This window comes from Mastacembelus armatus, chromosome 10, assembly GCF_900324485.2.
Source record: "Mastacembelus armatus chromosome 10, fMasArm1.2, whole genome shotgun sequence".
NCBI classification, from domain to species: Eukaryota; Metazoa; Chordata; class Actinopteri; order Synbranchiformes; family Mastacembelidae; genus Mastacembelus; species Mastacembelus armatus.
In genome coordinates, this window is record NC_046642.1 from 11,049,012 (window position 1) to 11,072,648 (window position 23,637).

The 23,637-nt window shown below is 39.4% G+C and overlaps 1 protein-coding gene across 2 annotated transcripts in view; it reads right to left on the reverse strand.

Annotated features, from left to right (window-relative positions):
* Positions 1-18,329, reverse strand: part of mid2 (midline 2) — a 126,502-nt gene extending 108,173 nt beyond the window's left edge. For both annotated transcript variants that reach the window (XM_026330368.1, XM_026330369.1), the window contains exon 1: positions 18,094-18,329. The gene's annotated coding sequence lies outside the window, so the exon portion shown is untranslated. The remainder of the gene's footprint in view (positions 1-18,093) is intronic.
* Between the last annotated feature and the right edge of the window lie 5,308 nt (positions 18,330-23,637).

Consider the following 23,637-nt stretch of genomic DNA (forward strand, 5'->3'; position numbering starts at 1 on the left):
CAATTTCTATTCTGCCAGAGCTCAGATAAAAGAGGAGAGAGCATACTGAAATAATTTTTTTAAAAATGGTAAAAAGAAGATGCAGTAAATGAACTGAGAAATGGGAACGGGGTAGTGTAATGTTGCCTTCAAAATGAGCATAAATCGCAGGGACGAGCTATTTTTAACTAGTGTCCCATTTCTTTAAACGCATTAACAGAAGTTCAGCTGAAACTGGCCTTGTAGAGTTGGGATCTCAGCAGAGTATGAAGTTAGAAATTTAAGGATAAAATGCCCCTTTTAAACAGATTTCATGTTTTTAATGCAATTTAGAAGTTCAGTCGAGCTTTCAGAATATGAACAAGTCTCTCAAGAGGACACAAGCAGTGTTTAAGCTCCTTTCTGTGATGTCCTCAAGAGGAAAAGCCATACTTGTTCTATTAACAATAGATGGAGACCAACTTTTAGGGTAATGTCATAGAGATGAGGCTGATTCCATTCGGATAGAAACTGGATTTTAGTCTTGCATCAAAAAATGTGAATGTCTATGGTTTGTCATAGTTTTCTATGACTGTTAAAAAATAACATTCATAAAAGAAGAAGAAAAAATATCAGCTATTTTGCATGTTATCATCCAACTAAATCCATCATCAGCTGTTATCTCATCTCATAGCCATAATTATGTCTCAGAATGGTGAAACTGCAACTATCAGTAGTCAAAAAGGTGTATATCATCAGTGCATGTTGAATTTAGGTAACCTCTACCAGCTGCAGTAATTATGACAGAAACAAAAGTAACACGTGGCGATGTCAGATACAGAGCAGAATTTCTAAATGGGAGACAGGGCTTTGTTTTTCTGTTTCAAAGTAATAAACAATGTTAGTTTGTAAGTATTTATTTTCACCACTACAAATTCTGCCTATACCTAACCAAGTACTTTTTGTGCCTCAACCTAACAAAGCAGTATTTGTGCCTACACCTGACACACATGCTGTTTACTATTGTAACAATGATGACACATGTCTGAAACAAGATAACAGCCTACTGCGCTGACTAGGAGGCGGCTCAGGGCCCTACAAACTCACACTATGATCCCACTGAGAAATTGATAAAAGGTAAGATGATTTAAAGCTGTGGAAAACTAAATAAAAAATATAATACATTTAAAAATGTATGGACTGAAGCCATAGCAACATCTATCATCTTTTATCACATGAAATTGTCAGGTATGTTGAACACACTTTGTGTGAAAGGAAAAGACGGGACACTATATATTTTAAACTTAGCAAAATACTTTCTCCTGTATGGTTTTGTGTTGCTGAACATCTTAAGATGTAGTGCTTTGAACAAAGGCATCAAATTGGTCTGGCAGTATGTGAGTTGTAGTTTCAGCACTGAGGTGCAAACAGCATCTCCCCTTTGGGCCAAAATTGATGCTAAAAGGACTTGCAGTGACTTCACACATATACTCTTTGCTTATAATGTGGGAATTAACACTGACATGACTGAGACCAGAAACATGAGACTCACAAGTCACAACAATACCTGGTTCCCATGAGTCAAGCCAAGGACAGAAACCCCCAAGCGAATTTGTCACAATGTAACCCATTACCCACCCAGCTGCATTTTTGATGTACAAGCTTCTAAAGAGGCGAGCATGAAACAGATCCTTTGTGCAGAACAAAGTTTTACAGAGAACAGTGGCATGATATCTGGTGGATATTACTCTTGAGTCAGGGTATGTCACAGACCGTATGCACATGACAGACACACACAACACAGATGGACAAAAAGATGCTCACACACAAGGACCTTTCAAATGGATTCATGTACAGAGATTCCCAATTTTCACTTTAGGTTTAATGTACTCTCACTCACTCACACACACACACACACACACACACGCACACACACGCACACACACGCACACACTTATTCTCTTCCCTTCACTCTCTTGTGACAGAATATGCCCTTTGTTCGTGTTCTTTGAGGGAGTGTTGGGGAGCCAGGCTGCTGGGGCTCTGGGAATCGACAAGAATAAATGGACTGTCCTTCATAGCAGCATGAGGAGAGCAGCCAAACACCCAAAGCAGGAGATCTTACATCCATTATCAAAGGGCCTTTTGAAATGACTACGGCTACAACTACGACACGATTCAAGTGATAGTTAAACACATGCATGTCCAATCCCATATAGTGTGTGTACACACACACACACACATATATATATATATATATATATATATATATATACACACACACACACACACACATATATATATATACACACACACACACACATATTTTGTGAATGCATGCACCATCCAGTACTATACAAAGACACAGAGCAAGTCCTTTGTGTCAGATGTAACAAAAAGTCTTTTCAGTCCATCCAAATGACAGCAAGTCAAATGTAGTATACCAAATATCTCACCCAAGGAGAAATATTGAAAAGAGGTCTTTCAAGGCAGGAAATTAATATTTGATTCAAACACTGGTGCTTTTTAGAGAGGACTGTCTTATATGCCTGGAAAAGAATATATCACTAGAACTATTTGGCCACTATGAGTTAAATACTTAAAGTCAAATGCAAAATTATGAATAGGCTATAGAATAGATCAAGGAATGTAGGAACATGTTCTTATTCATTTCTCCAGAAACTGCTTTTCCACAGCAGTGGCTCGCTGACATGCCAATGTCGTTGACTGGCATGTTTTAGATGTTGAATCCATTACTGCCCACTAATGCTGCTGCCTGCCTGACCAGGCATCCATAACACGCCATAGGACAGTCAAGTTCTTCTGCAGGTACAATGATTCTGGCTGTTGTCAAGTTAGAGCCTCCTTAGGAAGGATATCTGTGAAATAATGCCTCTACTGTGTCATGAAACTGTGATTAAGCTACTGTAATCAAGTAGCTTCAATCCCACAGGCACTAACTAGACTAAAAGAGGAAAGGAATTACACTTGAGTAGACTTTAGACTAAAATCAGAAACTAAACACTGCAAAAACATCAACTGAATAATTCTCTCTGCTTAAATTGTCGATAAACGTTTAATAGCTGCTATAGGTTTGAATATAGAGTAAAAAAAATTAGTGTTAATAGGTGTTACCTGCAATGAGATTTAATTCATTTCCCATCATCTCGATTTGTCTAATTACTATTTGTGACCATGAATAGCTTTGTCTCAGAGACAGAATGATTGGATCACAGGGTCTAATCTTGGTTCGCTAGTGTCTGGATTTGGGAGAGATTTGTTCATGATCACAACTATTGATCAGACTGTCCCAGACTATCAGAGGAACGCTGTGAATTCTAAAATCTGAGACAGGTAACTTAAGTAAACACTGACATTTTTTCCAATTGTAAAGTTTGGAGGACAAATCAGAAGGTGAATGTGCCGCAAAGGTTTAGCCACTGTTACTTCTGAACATTCACTGTTTTTTTAAAATCCAAAAGTCTCCATTGACCTCTATCTATTCCAGGTTTTTCTTTGGAGGAACAGAACTCTGTGTTTTAGCATAAAAAAAAAATTACAGTTAGTGATGCCTTTCATTAGGTGCTATTTTCATTCCTTGTTACAAGGGGAGAAAGTGCCATGTCATAGTTTTTTACTCCAAGGCCTTTCCCTCATCTTTAAAATATTGCTGGGGTGGCAACTTTACTTGAAGACACCTTGAAGAGTGCAGCTGTCTTAAACAATTTTCTAACAGTCATCTTTATGAGACTTTATAAATCACTTCACCAATAATGCTCTCTGCTACTAATGGTAAAGGTCCTTGTTGTAGGTCATCACTGACTGAAATAAAATCAATTAGACTTCTTTTTGTTGAGAATGGATAAGCTGTCCTTGTGTTGGGTTAGTTCTAGTGGTCTTGTTGTGCACTTTCTGAGCAGAAACAGAAAAGCACACACTGCCAGGCAACTCTCTTCACTATGAAGTGCTCTAATTAGCATGGATAAACATTGAAGTTGATAACACTGTGCTTGTTTAATGCTAATGCAGCTTCCTCCCTGATTGATCTGTTAGTTTTGTTCGAGAAAAAGTCACTTAGAGGCAAAACCCAAAAGCTCTGGGAAATTGTGAAATAAGATGATGGTATCAATGGTTCCATCCAAACACTGGAGCAGGTAATTTCACTGATACGCTCCTCAACACTGTATTCTCCGTTGTATACTGCAAACTACATAGGTAGGGTAACAGTTGGAATGAACTACAATATATCGGATGTTATGAATATACCAATATAAATAAAATGTGGGCATATGCTTTAGGACATAGACATGGTTTTTGCAGCAATGCATTTTCAGGGACAGTAACATCACAGGGAACTTGTTTGTAATCCATCCATCCATCCATCCATCCATCCATCCATCCATCCATCCGTATCCTTATTTAGAGTCACAGGATCTGCTGGAGCCTATCCCAGCTCTCTTTGGGTGAAAGGCAGGGGTCCACCCTGGACAGGTCACCAGTCCATCACAGGGCCACATAGAGACAAACAACCTCACACACTCACACTCACTCCTATGGGCAATTTAGAGTCACTAATCAACCTGACATACATGTTTTTGGACTGTGGGAGGAAACCAGAGTACCTGGAGAAAACCCACACAAGCACAGGGAGAACATGCAAACTCCACACAGACAGGGCCCTGCTGGGTTTCGAACCAGGATCCTTGTGTTGCGAGGCAACAGTGTTAACCACCAAGGCACCGTGCTGTCCCCTTCTTATAATCCAATCTTTTCATTTCAACAGTGAATGACATTCACTGACTAAGGTACAAAGACTTGGACCAGGCACAGAGAATTTCTCATTCTTCTTCAATGGTCCAAACAATGTTTCACATCACATTTGTTGCTTGAACAAGTTTGTCACAGTCCTCTAAATATTATTTCTGCATGTTCTGCAAGCTTCAAATACTGTTAAATTCAAGCAATCCCAAAAAGCAGTTTTGCTTTAATGGAAAATACTGCCACAATGCTGGCATACTTTCTCCTGTTATCATGTCTTTCCAGCTATCTGGCAGGTCAAATATTACAAGTTTAAATGAAATTTCAAAGTATGTTGGTTAACCGTTCATATCAAATTGTGCGTTTTTTGATATCTGTGGCCATGATTTTTGGGTAGAGCAGTACAGATACTGACTAGCAGATGGGGGACATTCTTAGACACTAAAATGAACTTCTGTGCATAACAAAGAGTCTACCAAATCAATTTTACTGAGGTTGTCACTAATTATACTGCATTATCCATATACCTATACTTACATATACTGTATCTATGTAGTGAGAAACAGAAAACATGAGTCCTTGGACACATCACAAGAGGAAAGTGTTCTCATAGCAATTGGGTCTTTAGCAGAAGGATACAATGCTTTTCCCCTGGGCATGGCCTTGATCAATATTTTTTTAAAGCGTGCCTGCTCATTTTAGCCGCCTGAAGAAAAAACTTTAAGTGCTATACCAGAGAGAAAAAGTTGCACTGTACGATATTTGACTTAAAATGCTGCAGGTGAGTTATAGATGGTGGTTCATGTAAGCATTTTAATCATATTCCAGCACAACTGTTCAGCACATCAGAATCTTGAAATATTGATTCATCGAGGCAACGCCTGGCAGACTGCATTGATTTTTACTGACCATATGGGAGCGAGCAGGGTATGAGGGGGGGAAATATGAAAATAGAGGCGGAGAGGGGGCAATGAATGAGGAGAGCACTTGGAATGAAAGTGAGATTTATATGCAAAATGAGAGAAGAGAGGAGAGTAGAAGAGATAGTGCATCCTCTCTGTGGACAGGAAAGCTAATCCCAAACATGGAGCAGATTAAGTGCATGACACAAAATGCACATTTATGAGGCTGAGCCCGTAGCTGAGGAACAATCTGCTTAAACGGATCGAGAACAGACGCAAGCATACACACACAGATTTTCGTCCATGCAGTGTAAGAAACATAACAACATACAACTTTACCTTTGGTAATATCATGCAGGAAAACTTGCACTTGTAAGATTTCCACTGGCCCTGATTAAGTTAAACATAATAAAATTAGAGAAACACAACTGTTTCTTAGAACATGTATAAAACTACAACATTATTAGGTGAATATAGGACTAAACAAAACAAACATTTCAGTACCACACTTACAGCAATCAGGTGATATTGAAAACAAAAAAACCTGGCCTAGTACACATATGATTACATACACAGACAGATTTTAATTCCCCTCTTTAAAATGCATAAAAACACGTTCCAATTTTCCCCTTTACATGGGACAGCAAAATCAGGTTTGTGATTTTTGTTTGTGTGTGTGAGAGAGTGAATAAGAAAAGCAGTAAGACTTCCCAGGGATTATATATCCATAGTGCCATCTAGTGTTTCCTTGGAAAATACACTATACACAAACATATAGGAGATTCCAGCTGTTCTGCCGTTGGCAGTAAACTGTTTCTAAAGTAAAGCCTTTTCATTCAAGCTATTACGGATGCTGACATAAAATCAAGTCATTTAATAGCACCTATTCCCTTTAAAAGTCTTCAGAGTGTTCTGTTGTATTTTTATATTCATAAACAAGAACTCCACTAGGTCCAAATGTTAAATATGCTAAACAATCCATTAAAATGTGTATACACAACATAAGACTGAGACCACTAGAATAACTATGATGGCTTAAAAACAGAAGAGCTTTAGGCAATTCTCCTCAAAGACTAACTACATATTAGCATAAAGAAGTAGCAACAACAGCAATAATTAGTAAAATCATTCATAATATGTTATATTTCAAATCAAAACTGACAAAATAAAATACATCAGTTATTCTATTTTGTTATTTGACATGTGCATGGTGGTGATAATTAAACTGGTAATTTATTACAATGAGATATGGGTAAATATTTTAGAGATGTCTGCATTAAATTGAATTCTAGGAAAAGTTGAATAGTAAACCACATAAGACTGTAGATTTGTGGCATATCCAGTTATCTCAACAGGAACTGTAGGTTTTTTATCTTATGTTTTACTTGGCAGTTCAGAAAAGGTATACTGTATTTGTCTGTGACTGACCTGCATTGTAGGTAATGTTTCCTTACACGGATTCATTACTTAAAAAAAAGAAAAGAAAAAAAAAAAGACTTTTCACTTATGCACAGGAGAAAACTGAATCACTCAATGTTGTACCTTGAATTAAAATACTATGAGACTGAAAGGTTTATAACTACAGGAGAGACCATGAAAAAAATCATTTCCAATTACATTCGGACATGGTACTGTCAGGTATTTCAGGAATCACTGAAACATTTTTCTTACCATGGAATGTTCCTGTCAGCCTACATTTTGGACCCATGCATCAACATACAACGCTTTCTCTGATACTACACTCACACATTGAGGGCGCACACACACACACACACACACACACACACACACACACACACACACACACACACACACACACACACACACACACACTCATCCACAGTTGTAATAAGATCATTCCAAACTACAGCACACGCTGCTGAAGCTGAACATAAACATGTCACCTACAGCGGTAAAAGAAAATGCATAGCCTTTATACAGCTGAGAAACTGATAAAATAGACCATGCTCTGCACTATTCCACTGCAGTATTGAATAGCTGTAGGAACTGTTGTTGCTGTTGCTGCTGAAATTCAATATACTCCTGCTGGAAAGCCATATCCTGTGAAATCCATTATGAAACAGGCCTTTCTTAAAAGTACAAAGGCCACAGTCTGCATGTCTGTGTGTGTATATACACTTTTAATTGCTGCAGAGGACACTGGGCTTATGGGGTCACCCGCTGGGGACCAAACTATCCCACTCTCATCTTCTTATCAGTGTCATCCCTGCTTATACACTCCTCTCTCCATCTGTTTCATCTCTCTCCTTCCCTCTAGGCTGCATCATTCTCCAGTGTCTACTTCACTCAACTTTATCAGTGCCTTTAGGATTTAAATGGCTTTAATAGCTGCATTATTTCAGCAAAATTAACTGCTTCTTGCACACACTATATAGGTCTTATCTCTTTTCAGTATAAAACCTCTGTCTCCTCTATATAGTGGACTTAATTTGAACTGATCTATCGCCATTCAACAGGCATGTATATACACTAGGTCAACTGTGGCATATAGACATTACCACTACTGGTATCAGCTTTAACATCAGCTTCATACTGTTTCAGGTGTAGTGGATAGGATGCCTGGTTTCACTGCTAAATATGTCTGTTTTTGCAGTAGGTATTTCAATCCTTTCAATTATATTTTTTGTCCTTCTGTTTCTCCTTCTTTATACTGGTGTCTCTTAACCACCAGTGGGAATATAAAATGGGTCGCGAAGATGTTTTGGTTGGTCTCAGTAAAAATAAAAAAAATTAAAAAGAAAAACAAAAACTCTAATTTAACCTAAAAAAACCCCCGAAAAACTCCCATTTGATTCTCTGGTGATATTTCGTTTTTGCGGCAAGCCACTTTTTCTTTTCCCCTCTTGTGCAGTTTCCTACGGCATCTTGAAAGAGATTTCAAAAATATCATTAATTATTAGCATCTCCCTTGTCAGCAAAGAGCGAGGACGGGCCTGCATCTCTTGTGCGCTGGCAGTGATTGCTAAACAAAACAATGCTACTCTAATTGAAGAATAAAAGTAATGCACCAGGGGATATTTCAAACTCTCGCTGCAAAAAAAAAAAAAAAAAAAAAAAAACTGGATAGGAAATGTTTGAAAGCATTATGTGAATATTACATCAAAACATGTTATGCCAAAGGAGGCTGTGAACAACTGCAGGCCATTTCAGCAGAAGCAAATACTCAGATGGAAATCCATTTTGTTTCACACAGGCTGATTCACCTCGATTGATTCACCAACTATTGAAACTTTAAATCCTGTAATTTCACTATTCACTTCCCAAGAAAGAAAGACACTGACATTTTTAAATAAAAAGCACAAAAATACACACGGTGACAAATTCACACATGAGGCAAAGGATTAAATGAACAATACTAGTTTGGGCTATGTGTTATTTTGGAACAGGCTACTTATCTACCTCCACAGTGAAACAGTTGCTAATTGTGTCCAGCTGGTTTTTAATTTTTTAGCGTTATTCAACTTTTATATTAAGATTAACAGGCAAAAGCATTTAAATGGTTCCCTGGCAGAGGGAATTAACACTTTGATGTCTTGCTCTATTTAATGTGAACAGTTTAATTATTAAATTTAGGCAAATTTCAAGCTAGACATGGTTGTTGGTCCAAAATCCTCCTTAGTCACTGATCAGTTTAAGTGTCTGATCTGCCCCAGAGAGTTTGGCCAGTCTTCTTAACGCTGGCACATAGAAACAGACACACACTCATGCTCACATTCACATCTATGGGTGTAATTACAGCCACCAATTAATCTGAATCCAAAGCGCATGTGTTTGGACTGTGAGGGGAAACCAGTGCACTTGCACACAGGCACAGGGACAACTCCACACAGAAAGGCCCCAGGTTTGAACAGGATTCAAACCCAGAACCTTCTTACTGTGAGGCGACAGTGTCAACCACAACACCTGTCACATCTGTCCGTTAATATAAACCTACAGTATAGTCTGCAGTTAGTTAGCTCTGTTATGCACAAAGACATGGAACAGGTCGGCTGGCACGTCCAAAGAAAACTTAAAAATTCCAAAAAATGTTTACTGACATCTATTACTTTCCAACTAAAATGCAAAATCAGCTGCAAGTAACAACAATCCAAAAAACTGTTGGGGATTTTTGGCTTTTGAGATGTTCTGTGTAACCAGTTGTCTGAATAAGGGTCCAAACATCATGGTAGTGACATAGTGATGTTGCTTTTTCTAAACCGGAATGTTTTCTCACTGCTCTGCTCTTGAGATGGGACAACAGCATAAGTGTAAAACATGATGGATAAGTAAGTTTGTTAATCCAATTGCACACACTCTACCACAGTATATCCAGTGGGAAAAGACTGGGATCATGTCTCTGAAGGTCAGAGGCTCCCAAGTGAAACCTCCTCATTCTGTGAGAAACATACCACCAACAGTCATTGAGGGGGCACAGAGATCATTCTGTCTCTGGACCACAGGTTACATGCAAAGCAGTGAGGATCTAATTACAAGGCAGAGCGGGGCCTGATACTGTATGCCAGGCTCTATTTGGAGGCACAGACAGGATCCCTTGGGAGAGACCAGAGAAACTCAGGCTTGATATGCTGTCCATTTCTCTTTGAAATGCTGTCATGCTGAAGAGATCCCCTGCCATTATAAATTGATGGCATGATTAAGTGTTCTGGGAATCAATTGCAAACTTGCTGATGCTCCTTTGTTTAAATTCTGTATAAAACTTAAAATATTTGTTTTTGTCTTATGTACGGTGCTCCTCCAGTCCAGCGCATAAAATATTTTCAAAATTGAGATTCAGTTCCTCATGAAAACAAGCAAAATTAATAAGAGCCTTGCTCCTAGCGATCAATACAAAATAATGTCAGTCTGACATTTCTCCCACAATTGAGATATCGAAGAATATTACAAAATAGTCTTCAACTCAAAAGTAAAGGGAGAGATTCTATAGTCACGCTCACAGTGGTGCTCAGATAAAATTTTAAGATAAAGCACCTTGCAGTTCATTCAACACATTCAAACACAATCATCATTGCCATAGTTTCATATCTCAGCACATATGAAAGAGAAAACACCCAGCCTTATTCAGAGCACTGTATGGCATTTTTCTGATAACTAAACACATGAACGCACTGCTCGAATGAAAGCATTTTTGTTAATCTTAGATCACATCCTCAACACAGCTGCAGAATGCTGGGAGGTGGTGTGGGTGACCAGCTGTGGGTAGGGGTGGTGGGGTGGTCTGGCAGCATTTTCCCAGGATGCTTAGGCTGCACGGGTTATGTGAATTTGCATCTGCTAGGGTTTTCTGAGGATAGGGTTCCTCTCTCATCAGTTGAGGAATTTAACCACGGTACCCGTAAAAAGCCATGATGCAACAGTGAGAGTCTTTCTTTTCTGTGTGAAAAACCTGGTAGTGGTGGAGGAGGAGAAGGCCAGAATGTTGGAGCTCATCCAGCCGCTGAGAACAGAAGGACTTAAAGATTAAAGATCATTGTTAAAGTTATCTTGTGTTATCAGAGTGGATCTGACAATGTGGACGGTGAGTCCACTAGATCCTCTAGAAGACGGCTGCCCAACCCATGTTCCTTGAGGGCCACTGTCCTGTTTGTTTTCCAACTTTATAGCATTCAATCAGCATATTTACATTTTAATTCTGTATCAGATTATACAATATAATACTAGACAAAAACATCCATCTTCATTCATACTTTTAGAATTTAGATTAGGATGTTAGCACCTTAATTCCAGGGTCAGAGGATTCCTAAACAAAAGGGATAATCTGACCAGTAGAACCCTTGAGTCCTATTAAGTTTTATGGATTTACCAAAGTTGACTTGATTTTATGAACCTATGGCTTAGTATTAAAGCTTTCAGCCCTCTCAGGTTTAGACGTTACATGAGTTTAATGGAGAGAGTTTCTGGCTCAGTATCTTAAAGTAAAAGGCCTATGTTTGTCACAAAGTGTCTATATTATGTAATATCCCACTAAAATAAATCAGATTCCCGCTAAATCCCAAAATAGGCACAAACAAATTCCTGCTTTAAAATTTCCATAATGCACCGACTTCACTAACCAAGTACACTTACATCTCAAAATGATGAGGAAAATTACAAGGTGGTGAACATGGAATGTCAAATTAGAGTCCCTCCAAATATATTTATGCAACTATAATTATGCAAGTATAATCATTTGATTACAAGTAGAGAAAGCACACTATACAGGACCCAGAATGACACAGCAGGCCAATTTCTCATAAAAGTTATGGCTCAATATTCTGCAAAACCATCCAGCACAGCTCGTTATTCATTAATGTAAATTTACAAGACATTGATTAGAACAAAATCCGCCTTTGGAGATGCAGAGGAGTGTCAGTTAAATTAGGATGATTGGTCGGTTTGCTGCTCTGGCCGCTGAATTGGCAGACTGCAAGGTGAAGCAATTAGCGAAGGTCACTGAAAAAAAAAAGTGTATGTGACCTTCTAATTTAGCACCGTACGCTTGTGACAAATAGCTTCTCCTCTCTATAAACCTAATAATTAGCATTCCTATCAACACAGCACAAGCCACGTAACAGATAATCTGGTTGGAAACTAGCAACAGTGCATGGAGAACGGATAGGCCCTGCTAGGGAGATGATTAGAAACTACAAAGGAAAGATTTAGATCATGTTTGTAGGCGGGGTGAGGGTATGTGTGTCGAATAAATCTGAATAAAAAAAAAGAAAAGAAAAAAAAAAAGAGGGACAAAATAAGTGGGAAGAGCAGTTGGGAGGAGGAGACAGAGAGAGCGAGGGGAGCAGGAAGGAGGATGGAGTATTCTCATACATACATTTGTGGAAATCTTTACATTGCGTGGCAGCAGAGGTCAGCAAGAAAGGGAGAGGTTAGGAGCAATTTAGCATAGTGAATTAAGTAAAGGTGTTACTGGTGCACTGCCTCCTGCCCTGCTGTGACATTAAATAAGTAGAACAAGTGGTGGCAGAGGACAACCAGAGGTCACTGTCATCTTCAATTCAGCTCCCACTTAAACTACTACAGCCTCCACACCCCTTAAAGAAAAACCACTTAGACAGGATGTGATCATTGGGTGCTGATATATTCCTGCATATTCTAAATGGAGGAGAGGACTACTCTGATCAAGGACATGTTTTGATAACCAGTGTTTTATATATAGTACAGTGATCAGCATTGCTACACTGACACTAAACCTTTCACACAATTTCAGATATATCATACCATACATAGGTAATGATGTCACAAACAGCATTAAAGAAAGGCTTAAGAAATGGCAGGGCATAAAAAATGGATTAAGCTTAAGACAGGCGGCCTATATCAGAGGTTTGTTCCAAATCTGTGCACTGTCAGAAGAAAAATGCCTTGTGTAAAATCATGTCTAAACTCTTCATGGAACACTTCAATCGAAAACTGTGAAAGGATATTTCTCATGAAGGGATAAGCTCCATTACCGTAGAGTTTAGTAAGCAATCATCAGGGACAGAAGCAGCTGAGAGTGAAACCTTTTCTTTCCTTATATACAGCTGAAGGCCCCAGTATTTATGGTAAGTGTGGCTAGCAGCTGTTTTACTCCCATGGGTAAACACAATTTTGGATTATTTCAAGCAGGTACCCAACTAAACATCACAACATTCATCCAACATCTCTTCTCCCTCTCTTGGATTACTCAGTCATGCACAGTTTCATCCTCCCCCTGCTAAATGCAGAACATGTCGCCTCAGTCATGCAATCTGCCCTTAATAAAATTATGCCAGGGCAGTTGGGTGATAACATCACGGGGCTTGACTTTGTGTCATTCTGCTGGTTCTGTAAATGAAATACACTCTACACAATACAATAGGAAATTTCATTGAAGGGTAGGATAACTTAAAAAGATCCTCAATGTTTGGGGATTATATATCAAATATAATATATATATATATATATATATATATATATATATATATATATATATAATATAATATATAGCCTGATGTACAGGTAAATGATCAGCATTTTGTTTCTCATAATTGAAAGTACAGAACTTATTTTATTGCTGTTAATAGGTTGAGGGTAAAGAGCATTGCACTCAACACATGTGCATGAAGGGCATAGAGGAGGCAACGATCTCCCAAAGGATGAATTTCTTTGTAAAGACTCCCATGACCTGGCTTGATCTTGTCCCTTCATTCCTTGTTGGGGGCTGTGCGTGCGTGTGTGCCCTCATGCCCAGCGGTGGGGATTTGTACATCTTTCTAACAGCTGTCCCCCAGAGGACAGGACTGCACTCCCACCAACAGCTCAGTACAAATCTGACTGACAGCTTGGTCCATCTTCCAGCCAAGAAACAGCCCACCAACAAGGTCTTATATACCTGACTGCTTAAGAATCATATCTGCCAGAAGATGACAGAGGAAAAAAAAAAACAGCTCTCCCCACACTATGCCCAAGAAAATGCTGAACTGCCTGTCTGACTCTCCGCCTCTTCATCTGCCACCGTGTTATTTGTCAATACAACACTGAGACCTTCACTTCTTCGGACTCAACTGGATGTGACAGTGTGACACACTGTCAGAGCAACAAACTAAAAGGCAGTGGGATGACACTGTTACAGTATCCTTCCAAAGGCACTTTGAAAGACCAGCTTTAAACTTTAGCTCTTCGTGCTTCCTTTTTGTAGACACGCACATATAAGTGGATGTCATTTTTGCATTAGTTCTGTGAAGCTTCTTTGCCTGAAGAAAGTGTAAACCAAAACATGTTTAAAGGAGAATAACTTCACAATTACACTTCATCTGAATGAAAAATGATTTATTATTATTTATTTTTTCCTCTACAAAGGTGAATCTACAACAAAGCCCTGCCACGTCAGTACACGCCACCTCCACAAGCCACCTGCCTCATTTCTTCCTCCTTCAGCTGCAAACTGTGAGCCTATTTAGCAAAAAACAATGCCCCCTCATCAATCAGCCAGGCTGTTCCACAAGCTATCCAACTCAGCTTGAACTGCAGGACACTTATAATTGAGTATTAAACCCCTGATGTGTGGCAAGGCAAACTACTGAGAAGCCTGTAATATGTTGCTGCCATTATGCTTGCAGAGATAATGTATGTGTGATGCTGTTCAGTGCAGCATCAGCCACATCCTGCCTGCCCTGAGGTTATTCTGTCACACTGTCATAATTCCAATCTTTTGGATAAGAAACATATCTACACACACAAACCCAAACTCACACGAAGGTCCGCAGATGCAAGCAGGCATGACCGTACTTGGCACATAAATACATAAGCACAATAGGCTTTAAATAAATGTTGCCACAGCAGGACGGCTGTAGGAATTTCCTTTTGTTCTGTTAAGTCAAGAAATGAACTTGGCTTATGGTGATTTGATTTTGGTTCACATTTAAAACAGCATGCTGAAGGAAAATAGAGGGGGAGGAATCTGCAGCAACAGATTACACTCAGATTCAGAAGCAATCTGTCACATTGCAATACAAATTTGATCTTATTTCTCCGAGGTCTCAAATCAAAAATGAGACAAAGTGTTGAAGACAAGAAAATTGTATTTTTCAGGTCTCCTCCTTATATAATGTGAAGTATGAAATGGATGCTTAGGTAGAACGTGATGATTGGAGTGAAAAGTTTATTGAAAGCTTTGTGTGCTGTTGCAAATTTGGATTTTTGAAAAGTGAAAACATTCTTCTTTTACTTTCAGTAAAACTGATGCAACCACAGTGTTTCTGGAAAAGTTAAGCAGGTTTTGTCATCAGTGCATACTAATAAGGTAGAATGATGAAAACAAAATTTTGCTCACAGCATTAGCTTTTGTACAGTTTCCCTAAAGATTTGACACAGTCAGTAGCATCTTTTCAAAGTTACCAATCACTGCTGACGCATGTTCTGACAATGTATCCTAATAAAACACTGATAAAAAAAAATATACTGTATATATACATAAAACCAAACTACCACATTTTCGTTTCACAACAAACTTTTTTCTTTTTTGCTTCTCACAGGAAGCAGGAGCTCTACCCCTCAACTAAACAACATGCCAGCCCCCATGTTGTTTCAAGAGGCTCCTTATGAAAGCACAGCCAAGAGGCAAAATGCCTCATTCAGACTCAAACTGGCATCAGCTGTTGACAGACAGCCCTGAATAAAAACATCCCCATGCTGTGTGCTCTCTTTGGCTAACTGATCTGTGAGGATAAAGTGATTAAAATGTGTGAAGAACCTCCCTAAGGATAAAAGAAATGTGAAAGTATTTTGTTTAAAGTTCAACTTTTGTGGCAGACAGGCACAGTAATAATGTAGGACAGCTAACATGCGGTATATAAACTAGCACAAATTAAGCATGGCTGTTAATGGCTGAGTGTGTGATATTTAGAGAAATCTATTAGCAGAAATGGAATATAATATTCATTCATATGTTTTCATTAGTGTATAATCCCTGGAAAATACCAACTGTTGCATTTTCTTAATCTTAGAATGAATCTTTTAAATCTACAATGGGAGTGGGTCTCCTTTTATGGAGGCAGCCATGTTACACCTCCATGTTTCTACAGTAGCCCAGAAAGGACAAACCAAACAGTGGCTCTAGCCTTTACTATATCTACATGTCAGCAGTGCAATTTATGTCAGCACAATCCTAATAGTGTTACTGCTTAAAGTAAGATACATTAAGCTCTGAGGAGTCACTGCATCAGTACAGTATCTAGTCTTATTTATTTATATTTGAACAGAAGTTTAACAATGTGTGAAATCATAAAAGCATTCAACACACACACACACACAAAAACAATTCAAAGCACTCCAAATGAATTTTTCAGTTTGTGTATATAAACATTCAGTTGGCCAGTGTTTGGTTGGCAGGAATAAATAGTTTCACAATCTGCTACCAGAGATGTGAAATTGGCTTGAAGTTACAGAGTCACCCAGCTACGCTGCTGTACAGTTTGTGTTTACATCTATTCTTGGAAATCATTGCAGCTGCAGCATCAACAACAATACCAACCCTCTGTCACAGCTATAATCTTCCCAGCATGCAAAAGCTGACACCCTGTCTTTCCCTGAGAAAAAGGCATTGCTCTTGTCACCACTATAATGTCTTAATAATTATTATCAGAGGGTGCAATTGTGGAGAAAGAGAGAGCAAAAGAGACAGACATGGATAGACTGGAAGAGCAGGCAGCCCCCTGTAGATGCATGATGAATGGGGGTGTCAGCTGTATTCACCCAACTAGCAGCGTCGTCTCCAAGAGGGTCGGGCTCCGTGTGCTGAGCCCGTCTCATTAACCACAGTGATCATGCATTAACAGGAGACAAGAGTGACGGTAGGAAAATAAATCCTTTTCACAAAGATGGTGAACCACCACATTTTTAAGTAGAATAGCCCTATCACTGCATAAAACATGGTGCTCAACACAACTCTGACATATCATACTGCATACCATTCTGTGGGGTTATAATGCCATTCAGATATAATTAGTTACATTTTGATGATTACTGATTCTATATATGCTACTTATCAGTGAAAATACATATTTAGAGCAACAAGCAGGCAGGGGCCAACACTTCCCAACACTGGGCCCTATCTTCTTGCTCCTCATTGTTTGGTGTACTGCATTATTGATAGGGAGCTGACATTTCACACTCTGCTTTTCTGAAGCTGATGCTGATGCTGATGCACTGTCTTCATAATAAACACACTGTCACACTGTCATAGCCATAAATGCTGTAACATCCCTATGGGGACTGTGGAGGGAACCTATTGTGTTTGTCAGTAAATTTATGTGCTCTGCTCCATTGTGTCCCCTAACTATTCGACTGGTTTTCATATTCTTTTTCCATATTCTACTATCTTATATAAAGCTACAGAATTGGGAAAAAACATTTTAACTTTGACACACAAGTCTTAATGATAACAAAATAATAGTTCTACTCCACATGTACAAAGAATGTAGGATGCCCGTGTGTTGCTCTGGCTGGTGTCAGGGGCGTGGCTCAGGTCAATTTCTGGGTTTCCATAGGACTAACCTGTAAAATTACACCAAGCCTGAAAACCGTCCAGTACTGATTAAAGTGCCATGATAAGAAACTGACTCAAGAAAGTCTCAGAGACACAACAGTTTCTGCATCTTTGTAAAAGAAATCCATAAAACAAGTATAGCACAGATATGAAGTCAGTGATGTAACGTTGACGCACCACATTAGAGATTGGCGAGGGCACCTTTGCTCTATAGCCGCGTTTTCCAAATCATCCACTCAGTCACACTCATCGTTCTGATCTCGCGTGTTTCGGTGCGTGGGGAAAAGCTTTTCTTACACTCCTAAACAGCTGATATGGATCATCGCGCTTCATCTGCCCGGTATCCTGAGCACTGCTTTGCACACTGCACAAACTAACATAGTGATTGTTTAAGCTGTGTGCGCGTTGCTCTCTGGTTTCCCTCAAAAAGCCCAGGAAAGAAGAAGCTCTGCCTACCTCGGCTCGCAGTGACAGCTCCGTCTGTCGACTTGTAGCAGCGGTTGGCAACAACGTGACGCTCGCAATCACAGTTGCTAAGCGCAGAAGTTTTAACGAGTCGGTGACACGAGGAATCTCACAAACACACTGTCAGTGCTTTCCAGTCCTGAGCGTCACACGCCACCGCGCTGTGCACATGACAACGCCCCAAAACAAAACTACCCACCGTCGGGCTCATTAACGCTTGTTAAAGATGTTACTATCCAAAACCGGCTGTGCGCAACTGCGCGCGCCCTCCCCCTAATGACGCGGCGCCGAAACTAAACGCTCCCAAAGGGCACGTGACTAACCCACGGAAGAAGGGAATAACTCTCGTTCCCCCCACGCCAGCAGCTGGGATCGTTTACACCGCTGCACCAGTGCCTGTGCAACAAGCCCGAGCTGTGCACACCCGCACTCCTCCTCTAACCGCCCTCTCGTCCCCCGTGGGCCTCAGGGCGTCGCTGTCATGTGTCTTTACCTGCACTATAGGCACCATAGGTTTATGTGAAAACAGACCTGTCACAGCCTAAAGCCATACTACCTAAATGGAAAAAAAGCCTAAATTGCCCGATACCCGAAAAATATTGGGATATATTGATGAGCCGATAAAAGATAATTGGAAACGCCTGTTTTGTATTTTTAATAGTCTGTTTTACAGTTTGTCACCAGTCAATTCTTTAGTTTAAAGAAATAAACAAATACAATAACCGTCTGACAATTCTTTGAACAAAGCTCTTTCACTTAGCGTGTATAATGGTGTTTTACGCAGCTAAAAATGGCTTCACCTTCATTTTCTCCAAGGTCCATCTCTGCAGTGAAGATGCTGACGGATGAGATTCCATCTTTTTAAGTTGTTATTTTTCCCTCTGAGTAAAACATGAACCAGTCACTATTGACTAACACATGGTAGAGAAGCTGAAACTCACAGAGAAAATCAGCCTAGAAAAATGAAGGCAAACAACAAACAGCCAGTAAAGCAGAATACTCCTAAAATAACAGGATCACTCTGAAAAACAAGCTTTTCAGCATTTTAAGACCATTCTAATAACTGGCTCTTAGCAGCATGCACACATGCCCTTCTCTTTCATTTTTGACATAGCAGCTGACCATAATCACATGCTTTTTATTACATGGAGTTGCTGTTGTCAGGATACAAAAGTAGCCCAGTGCTGAATACACTTAAGCTGACATATGATATATTCTATAGGAGATATATACGTGTGTAAACACCCCTGAGTAAAGATGCAAAGTTTAGATTTTTTAGCAGGCATAGCATGTTTCCAGTGGTACTAATGTGCATAAAATCCCTGTGGTCTTGTACATCAGACAAATGCAGATTAGTTGACAGCAAGGAAGGATGCAAAAAGTTACTTTCATTTTTTATTTCTGAAGATACTGTATGCACAATACAAGAGTGCATGTTCAAAAACTGCTGAAGTACATTCCAGACTATAGTTGTGACTTGTGTTAAAGTGGAACATATCTTCATACACTATATAATACCAGTCAAAAGTTTGGACACGGTTTCTTATTCAATTCAATGGTAAGGTGTTTTCCAAACTTTTGACTGGTAGTGTATGTTTCTCTCGAACAAGTAAACAATCCAAAAATGTATATATAGACAGAGATATGCTTCGTACAAATGTCAAACATATACAGATGAAGTGCATGTAAAACTCAATGAGTGAAAATGTTATTTTATCTTTTGTCTGTGCTTAACAATGCACCAAGTTTTCACAGTCACAAATAAAACAAGATGCAAGTTAATGCAAATGAAGCTGAGCAACAATTTGACACTTTTCACCTCCTCAGCTCCGTGTGGTCATATTTTAAGGGCCAATAAAAACAGCAGTGCCTCAGCGATCATTAGACTGCAGGTGGAGGAATGTCACATCATTACTGCTGCCTGTCTGCTGTGCTCACACAATGGAAAGAAGTTGCTGTTGCAATGGAAACCTTGGATCTGTGATGTAATGACATGATGATGTCCAACAAATTTTGTTTGTTTAACGCCTGGAACAGAAACTTAAGTCTGAGATTTTCCTTCCATCGCAGAATAGCATTTGCATGGGGATTAAGTGATCACTATTCCAGGCAGCGATGATCAGGCAGATCAATGCTAAAGCACCATATGCAATTTAAAGGAAAGAGGCTGTAAAATGTGTTCATCTTAAATTTCTATCATTTGACTCAGTTCCCATGGAAGCACTTTGGAAACAAGTTTATGGACCCAAAAAAATGAGAGGAGCTGTCTTTTCCAGGGTTTTAGGTGAAAAAATGTGGGTGTACTGCTGAAAAACAAGGATTTGCCTGCTGAATTACTGCCTTCAAATAGCTCACAAATGCAAATGGGACAGATGCTGAATTGTTGCAGAATTGTACAAGTTGCCATCTTAATTAGTTCCTCTGTGACAAGCTGCTCATTCAGTGGAAACAAGAAGGACAACTTAAGGCTGGAGGGAAAACAGGTACATTTTGTTTCTCTGTCGATGTCTGTTGTGATGTTGTGGATTGCTGATGAAAGTTCTCAGTTATGAAAGCAGAGTTCTGTGGTATATCTATGTGCCTTTGCTTCTTCTGTGGCGTGCTGTCAGACAGTCCAGAATGCAGGCGTATGAATTTATCCATCCATCATCTATACCCACTTATTCCTATTTAGGGTCACAGGGGTCTGCTGGAGCCTATCCCAGCTCTCTTTGGGTGAAAGGCAGGGGTACACCCTGGACAGGTCACCAGTCCATCACAGGGCCACATAGAGACAAACAACCTCACACACTCACACTCACTCCTATGGGCAATTTAGAGTCACCAATCAACCTGACATACAAGTTTTTGGACTGTGGGAGGAAACCAGAGTACCTGGAGAAAACCCACATAAGCACAGGAAGAACATACAAACTCCACAGAGAAAGTCCCTGGGTGGGTTTCAAACCAGGAACCTTCTTGCTGTGAGGCAACAGTGCTAACCTCCACTCCAACGTGGTGCCCCTGGAATATGATTTTTTTGCTCTGTTTTTTTCTCTACCTCTGAGAGTCATTAACTAAAAATGTTGACTATAACAAGTAATGTTTTCTAGTATTACATTTCTGACTGTAGACTGTGAGGTCTTCCACAGAATAAAATGAGCAGAATGAAAATGAATGTGTGTCCTGGTCTGTGTCACTGGGACATAACAAATGTACCAAGTCATGATTCTGCTTAATAGTGATATATTTTAAACTGTCTTCTGCTCTTACACTGGTTTGACTTTACTTCTTTGGTCTGTCATTGAAGTCCCAAAAATCAGAGATCAGATTAAGATTAAAGTGGGTGCAGTGGTTTCCTCCAGGTGAGTTATGATGGTGACGTGGTGTTTGATGGATCAGTATGCAGGAGATGGGGTGCCCTTGATCCTCTGAGTAGGAAGTTTTGTTTTGTCCTCTGACGAATGGTTCTGAAACATTCCTGGGAAGGTGGGGGCTTGGATGAGGAGCTGATTCTGTTGCTGGCTCTAAAACTTGAGGGCCCTCTCCCTTGCACAGATCATTATTGATCTGAGTTTTTTTATTCAGCGAATGTAGCACATGCAGTGCATATTACAATGTTTCCCAACATGCCCTTTCAGTGTGGCCTATTCAGAGATCAATCTCTGTTTGACCTGTAAATGCAGAAACTCTAAGATGGTGTACCCAGTAATCTTCTTCACAGCTTGTCCAGAGTGTATGTGAAAATTTGATTTGTGAAATGAGACAGCTTAGATGTAAAGCTGCAACTGTTCACCACCTTGCATGTATGTTTATGAAGAAAGTTTATAAACTGGAACCTCGAGATTTAGAGCATCCACAGGACTAAATATCAAAGGTGACAAGTGACCGTCTCATGAGAAAACTGCAAAGCTCAAGGACATGTCTTTGCTAGTTAAGCAAAGTCATTCCTGGTCCTGGTCAGTCTCCCGTCTTCCTTCTCATCTGAGATCAGTGGTCTCCTCCTGTTTATGGTTTTAAAAGGAATCAACAGTTTTATACAACACCAAACTGACAACACCCAAAATTCTCTATTAAAAAGAAGAAGACTCCTAGCAAGTCGAAATGAAAATTAGAGTTCTTCGTACACCCGTGCGATTCTGGACCTTATTATCATTATGGTGTTACACCTATCAGTGAAAAAAATAGGTATTGTCCTCCAAATAAAACAGCAGCCCTCACCAATCCTAAACCCTTTGGGGTCGATAAAGAGTGTTTAGTAATGTGTGGAGATAAGTGGCAAATTGCATTATCTTTTACACAGCTTCCTTAATTTACATAGAGATTAGCCCAAAACATATTGTTAATCATTACAGTGCTTATGAATAATTAATTGGAGAGGGATAACTGCGGCTGGGGAGAAGTAATAATTAATGACGCTGGGTGCAGATGGGACAGTATGGGACACTTAATTAAATTTTGGCACTGGGAAGTGACCTGATTTCAGGTTGTATGGAGTTTGGGTATAAGTTTAAAGTCAGCTCAAATATTGCAAACTTATACAAAATGGCATGGGCCCATAAATTCCTTGGGAAGGAAGAACTCTGATTGCAGGTGGTTTTAGGCTGAGATATTGTGCCACAGAGCTTGTTTTTATATGTTTTGATATCTCCACTGTAAAACTCTTCAGGTCAGCTATAGAGGGAAAATTTGAGGTACCTTGGGTGATTGGCAGGAATTTATAAATTGCTCATAAAATCTTTGTGTAATCCATCAAGGGCAGTCAAACTCAAAGCTTAACAACCTTACAGTTCAAAATTTATTGAATTGCACATTTTAAAAGTTGGACAATGCTCAAGTTTTGTAAAGCGTAACCTGCCACCACTCACCGAATGAAATTTCACTTTTTGATAAAAAAGGGTTCAAGTATATTTTCATAGACATTTCACTACACTTAGTGAAAGCCACTCAGAAAAAAAAAAAAAAAAAAAAGAGTAAGGTTCCTCAAACTCCTAATCACATTTTATAGTCAAAATAAAAAGCCACTTCTAGAGTTTGTACTTCATATTCATACTCTGAAAAACTAAAGCGGATTATATAGTTTATGTTATGCAAAGCCGTTTAAACTTAGCAGTGGTCTTAAATGATCTTACCCACCAGTGGATACATGAGTTTTTCTTCTGTAATTGCAGCAGGTTTGGATCAGGTTTGGTGTCACTGCCTTGTCATGAGCATAGCTGCAAGGATTTCTCAATCACAAAATCATAAAGAAGCTGTGAAGGCACAAAAAAAGTGAATTTTTGTGGAACTGAAATCTGATTAGCCCAGGGCTTTGTCAGGTGAGAAAAGGTTATCTTGATTTCTGAAATATGACAATATAGTAGATGTGAAATGAGCTAATGGGCTTTGGGATAGTTACCACAGCTCAGTGGGAAAATAATCTGTAAACTCTTCACTGATGAAAGATGAAGAGGAAATAATAAAAGGAAAAAAAAATCTGAGATGGAGTACTTGTTTGGCATGTGAGTATGGGTGCTGGTGAAAGAACTGATTGTCAAACTCGCTTGTGGTTCCAGA